This window comes from Miniopterus schreibersii (assembly GCF_964146895.1).
Source record: "Miniopterus schreibersii genome assembly, chromosome: 3".
NCBI classification, from domain to species: Eukaryota; Metazoa; Chordata; class Mammalia; order Chiroptera; family Miniopteridae; genus Miniopterus; species Miniopterus schreibersii.
Window position 1 is genome coordinate 3,804,675 of NC_138103.1, and position 6,534 is coordinate 3,811,208.

General features: G+C 49.6%; 1 pseudogene across 1 annotated transcript; it reads left to right on the forward strand.

Moving 5' to 3' along the window:
• Positions 1 to 1,345: 1,345 nt before the first annotated feature.
• LOC308554454 (proteasome subunit alpha type-1 pseudogene) lies at positions 1,346 to 1,992 on the forward strand (annotated as a pseudogene). The gene has a single exon. The product of its transcript is annotated as a proteasome subunit alpha type-1 pseudogene (transcript).
• Positions 1,993 to 6,534: the final 4,542 nt, after the last annotated feature.

Consider the following 6,534-nt stretch of genomic DNA (forward strand, 5'->3'; position numbering starts at 1 on the left):
CAGAGGTGGGCAAAAGCAGGTTTATAGTTGTAATACAAATAAATAATACAATAATTAATGAATAGTAATACAAGAATAAACTGTGTTTCTAGTACTCACAACTGTAGATCTACTTTTGCCCCGCCCTGTATTTGTGTGACAAGTGTTTATTGAAACCTACAATGTGCTTGAGTGCTGGTCCCCTCTCTCTCTGAGAGGATTCCATCCCTTCCTGCCTTCATCTGGAAGACCTGTCTCTTCATTATTTTTTATCTCTACCGCTTCCTCAACCCCTTCCCTGTAGCTGGGGGGGGGGGGGGAAGGTGTAAGGATCGATCTACATATATATTCTATTGGTTCTGTTTCTCAGGAGAACCCTGCCTAATACAATCACTGATTGGCTGTGTAACCTCTCTGTGCCTCAGTTTTCTCATCTGTAAAATGGGGAAAATGATAATCCTCTCTAAATGTTAGTGATTATTTTTATTTCATTATTACAACACATGGATTGCCAAGCATTACTGGGCGGGGGGAGTGGGGGCAAACCATGCAAACATGTACGGGGGGGATGCTTCAAATTCAAGGTCTCCTACTTTGTTTGGCCCTCAGCAGGCAGGGCAACCCTTTCAGTGCTCCTGATCACCCCCTCCTGTTCCTCTCAGCAGCTGGTATAATTCGAACCCACACTGCCCTCTCCTCTTGCTTCCTAGGTTAGCCCACTCCCCTGGGAGTAGACCCTGACTTCTATCTCAGAGAGAAAATGATGGTTTTCAAGCATGAACTTGTGAATTAATTTTGTTTCATCCACTCATGCTTTTGATCGTATGCCCACTCCCTCCTTAGGGACATTCTCTCCACAGTAACTTTTCTCTCTTTCTTGGATTCATAGCCCCTCTCTTTCCCACAGCTCCTTCTCCTTTAACCAAAACTCATGCCATCTGACTGTTAAGTCTCACCTCCATCCTGCCTCTCCCTAATACTCCTTGTCCTCCCTCCTCCCTTGCCAGACTCCCTCAAAAAACAGCCTGCCCCTGGCATTTCTCATACTTACTACTTACTGCCACTCCCGCTCGAGCTCAGACTGCTGGGGGAAAAATATTCCAGACAGAGGAGCGAAGTGTGTGCTTGGATTGGTTGAGGGACATCAGAGTGAGCAAGGAGCCAGTGACGGGGTGAGCTCAGGGCTGCGGCCCAGGGGTGGTGGAGAGCCAATCTGACTGAGAGCAGTGGGAGCCATGGAGAGTTTAGGGCAGAAGAGTGACGTACCCCGACACACTGTGGAAGGTCCTTCGCTGAGCGGGAGCATCCACATCACTCCTTGATTTGCAGCTTTGCAGGAGGCGACAGCCAGCTCCCTTTAGGAACCATGTTTCGCAACCAGTATGACAATGATGTCAGTGTTTGGAGCCCCTGGGGCAGGATTCATCACATTGAATATGCAGTGGAAGCTGTAAACAAGGCTCAGCCACAGTTGGTCTGGAATCAGACACCCGTGCAGTTGGCTGCGCTGAGGGGAGCAGGGTGGAGTTTGCAGCTCAGCAGACATTCTCCATGTTGTGTCTCGATGGCGGGACTTACTGCTGGTGCCAGACCGTTGTGTAGTTTTATGCACCAGGAGTGTTTGGATCCCAGATTTGTATTTGACAGATCATCCTGTGTCTCGTCTTATATCTGCAGCTTCACTGAAACCATACAATGGGGAGCAGGACCCAGACACCAATGCACAGATGTGGCCGAAGGCCGTCGGTGCTGGGCTGCTCGTTGCCGGTTATGATGCTGTGGGCCCTCATCTTTCCCAGGCCTGTCTATCTGCTCACTATTCTGACTGCAGAGCTAGGTCCATTGACGCCCATTCCCAACCAGCTCGGACTTCCTTGGAGAGACCTGTGCTGAGTGTCTGGAGTGCAGTTTGAGTGACCTGGTCAAGCATGGTCTGCGTGCTTTAAGGAGACACGTCCTGCAGAGCAGGACCTCACTGCAGAGAATGTTTCCATTGGATTCTTAAAGACTTGAGTTGACAGGACGAGGTGTCTCCACTCCTGGGAGGCCTGGAGAAAGGCACAGGGAAAGGCACAGCCTGCTCCACCTGCTCCACCTGCTGCACCTGCTCCACCTGCTCCACCTGCTCCACCTGCTCCACCTGCTCCACCTGCTCCACCTGCCGTGAGCCTGCAGGAACAGCAGGGAGAGGTAACCCCATCTATATGTGCATTATCACGTGCAAGGACGCAGGCACATGTACTGATGACAATAATCTATACTCAGAACCAAAAGATGCAGTGGGGAACAGTATGTTTTAGGAATTGGTCCAGATGTGAGGTTTTCCAAGCAACTCCACTGAGACCAGATCATGGGATGCGTTTTTCTTGGAAAGGGTCTATGTAACATCCTCTAGCAAGCAGAGTGCTCTGTACTGATGTTTCCAGATGAAGAGCACAGTGTCTTTGTGGTTTTAAAGACAACTATGAAATAAAAATTGTTTCATCTACTGGTGGAAAACAAAAAAGCAAAAGTAATTAAAATAAAAAGGTCCTTTCGCAGAGAAGTGAGAGCAGGAAAAGGGTGCCCATCAGGAGGCATTTCAGCAACCGGGAAGGGAAGCGTCGGAGGCGGTGGGAGGCGTGTCAGGCTCTGGTATGTTTGGAAGGCAGAGCCCAGAGAAGGTGCTGCCGCCTCGGAGGAAGAGGGATGGAGGATGCCGCCAAGCTTCACTCTTCCTCACGGGCGGCTCACTCCTCCCACGGCCACCCGACCTCCTCCAGGGTGGTCATAGGCCTCACATTTACAAGGGCCTCAAATTTAAAATGTTGTCCTAAATTTCTTTCTAAAATTGCAAAGGTACATACCGATAAGATAATTATAGCAGGAAGGTGGGAGAGAGGAAGGGTGCCGTGACAACTGAGTTAAATTCCTGTCCATCAGAGCTGCAGTCAAAAGACAGTGTCCACGAGATAAACCAAGAAATAGCAGTTTTCACAGGCTGTTTAGAGATATTGAGGTAACCACTTGGGAGAAATACTCAAAAAGAGTTAAAATCGGCTCCTCTGAGAAATGGGATTGAGAGTGGCAAGGGGTAGGGCAAGAATGTTGTTTTTCATTAAAAACTATTCTGTATTGGTTTTTTGTTTGTTTGTTTGTTGCTTTCTTTCTTTTTCTTTTTAAAATAACGAGAAGGCCCGGCCGGGCGTGGCTCAGCGGTTGAGCGTCGACCTAGTATCCAGGAGATCCGGGTTCGATTCCCGGTCAGGGCACATGCCCGGGCTGTGGGCTCCACCCCCAGTTGGGGGCGTGCAGGAGGCAGCCGATCAATGACTCTCTCATCACTGATGCTTCTGTCTCTCTCTCCCTCTCCCTTCCTCTCTCTGAAATCAATAAAGATATATTTATAAATAAATAAATAAATAACGAGCACACATTATTCCATCAGCCTTTTGAAGAGGCTCTCTTTCCACGTTAGCGAGTCCCTAGCACAGGCTGTTACATTCTCCTGTGTTCGCTGGGAGGACATAGTTTACATCCCTTACTGTTCGGGCTTTTAAAAAATTCCTTTATTGGCGTTATAATGTTGATCTCGCTATAAATATTTAAGGAGCTTGAGCAAAGCAGAAATGCTTTAGCCCTCACGTGAGCCTGTAAACACCGTTTATAACCACGCTCCCTGTAACATGTAACATATTTTGAATGAAATAGCTTCGGATTTCAGATCAGATGAGCTGTTTGCCTGTTTGAGGGTTTTTTCACATTGATCACGGCACGTCGGTGGGTACGGAATTTATAGCTGTTACCTGGGAGCTACGACAGAGCTGGCTGGCACCGTTTCCAATTGTTAAGCTTCTTGTTCAATACATCCATGCAAAAACCAAACCAACCTTGGGCGGCTCCCGTCCAAAGCGTGCGCTGAATGGCTTTTGCCACCTGGACCTAAATTCGTTCCCTTACGTCACTTCCTGCCATGCCCATTTTCCCCTCCCCTGTGCTCGCTCTGGGCCCTCGCCCCCTGGACAGCAGTCTCTTTCCAGCCTCTAGGCCTTTGCCTGTGCGGGCTCCTCTGCCAGGTGATCTCTTCATTCAATGACTAACTGAAACCTCACTTGGCCAGGGATTGCTCCCTCTACTGCTAAGCCCAGTGCCACTGTCCCAGCCCAGGGTGGTCCCCGACCTATTCTTCTGTCAGCCTTGGGAACCCCTATAACTGTCACCCGCCCCCTCCACCGTCCCCGGAGGCTGCCTGGTGAGCAGGACGCTCCGAGCTCCCTGTGTCCGACCGCCCCAGGGGTGAGCATTCCAGTCCCGCATCCGTGGGCCCTGCAGCCTCTGTGCTAAGCGGCAGGACCCCCCTGCGAGCAAGGGGCAAGCCTAACCTGGCCGGAAGGGCGGGCGGCTACCAGGAAATGACGACAGTGTCGCGGGTGCTTGACTAGAAGAGGCGCCGCAAGGTGAGAGTCTATAAATAAGAGTGAGTCCAAAGGAAGTGACACTTTAGCTGGTACCTCAGCTCTGTAGGAGTTTGTGAGGCTGGGGTGGGGTGTCCCCTCAGAGAGAGCGGATGGGTGACCAGAGTGGGGCAGGGACAAGGGACAGGCCACCGCAGAGGACAGAGAAGGAGGCAGAACCGGCTCATCAAAGGCCTTGTAAGTCTGCTCAGGGAGTTTGGACTTTATTCTAAAGCAACAGGGAGCTAGGGAAGGATTTTAAGCAGGGGAGACACAGAGTCAAAATAATGCTTTCTCATGATTATTATTTTTAAGGGTTTCGCTGTAATTACCACAAGAAAATGGTCAGGAAGTGTAAAAAGATAACAACTATGAAGATTTTAAAGCTGTAGAATCTTGCCCTGGCCAGTCTGGCTCAGTGGTTAGAGTCGGTTCGCAGACTGCAGGGTCTTGGGTTCAGTCCTGGTCAAGGGCATGTATCTGGGTTGCAGGCTCGATCCACAGCCAGGTCAGGGCGAGTGCAGGGGGCAGCTAATTGATGTGTGTCTCTCTCCCTCTCTCTCACATCGATGTTTCTCTCTCTCCCTCTCTCTCACATCGATGTTTCTCTCTCTCCCTCTCTCTCTCACATCGATATGTGTGTTTCTCTCTCTCCCCCTTCCACTCTCTCTGAAAAGCAACGGAAAAAATATACTCAAGTGAAGATTAAAAAATAATAATAATAAAATAAAGTTGTAGAATCTCACAGGACGTGTAGACATGTGGTCCAGCCTGTGTGCGTTTCCTGACACCTGTGTTATTTCAGTACCAGTCCATTTATTCATAAATGAACATGTACATATTAAGACAGAAATTTTTGTTAGTTTTTAAAATTTAATTACAACATGAATTTCAGTTATCATAGGCAAAATAAGCAAAGGAAAGCACGAAGGCCCGCTCAGCTCCCCGACTAGACTAGCGAGGAGCAGGGGCCGCTGGCCCGGGCGCGGCGCAGTGGCGCCCGCCGCATCCCTCTGCGCGCCTCCCTTCACCAAAACCTCACCGTCGCTCTCCCTGTCCCCGGGCATGTTACTCAGAAACTCCGTGTTGATGGTGTTCATACTGAATTATACTTATTTGGGGGGGCTGTTCCTCAACTGATAATTCTCAATGCAGAACCCCCAGAATAAAAGAAAAGCAGGAAACACAAAACATCAGTTGTAACTGGGTAAACATTTTCGCGAAGGCCCCTGTGATCTTTATTTTCTGCACACTGCTTCTTTTTAAGAAAAGGGCCTTTTATTAAGAAAGGGAAAGAAAAGTACGTTTTTTTAGTACGCGTGTGCCTAACACTTTGGAACCTGCTTTCGCCTGTGGCTATGTCGTGAACATCTCTGCACGCTTGGTCACTGTTTCTAGGTGGCCCGGAGCGGCGACCGCGCTCCACCTGCGTGTCACTGAGGGTCGGGCTCGCCGAGCCTGTTCCCTCTGACTTTCCTCGCGAGCTCTCGCTGCTGAGAAGGGTACGCCGTCTAGTTCTTGGGCCTGAAATAGGTAGGAGAAAGTGCACCTTTGTTTTCAGTGGCATCTTCAGGCCTCCAAAGCGGATCCCTGGCCCCCTGAGCGCTGCCGACGCTAAGGCTCTCCTTGAGTCTCCTGCGAAACCCGCATTACCCTCTCCTGGGAATGATTCGTTTCTCCCTCCCATGCATCCACTCATGTTTGCGTGCTTCTCAATTTTACACTTGTCATATGAAAGCTGGTTTTCTCTATTTCCTTCATTATCACTACTAAAAATCATGTTCTTAACACCCTACTACTATCTCCCGCTACTAAGGTTACTGTGCAGCTTGACGTAAAACTCATCCAGCTATGGTCTCAACACTCATACAGTTTACAGACCCCCGGAGGATACGGAGACGTGCAGACAGGCGCAGTGCCGGGTGATACGCTTTTATTAAGTGTCGAATGTGAGGTATTATGGCGACATAAGGAGAGCATCGACTCTGCAGGGCGTGGGAAGAAGCAGGGGAGTCACAGAGTGCTTTCTGGAAGAAGGGACCACTGTGTTGAGATTACTACTGCTCTTCTCCAAGTCGCCAGCAGCTCTAGGATTGTCTGTCTTCAGGCCTGTGGCCTCCCT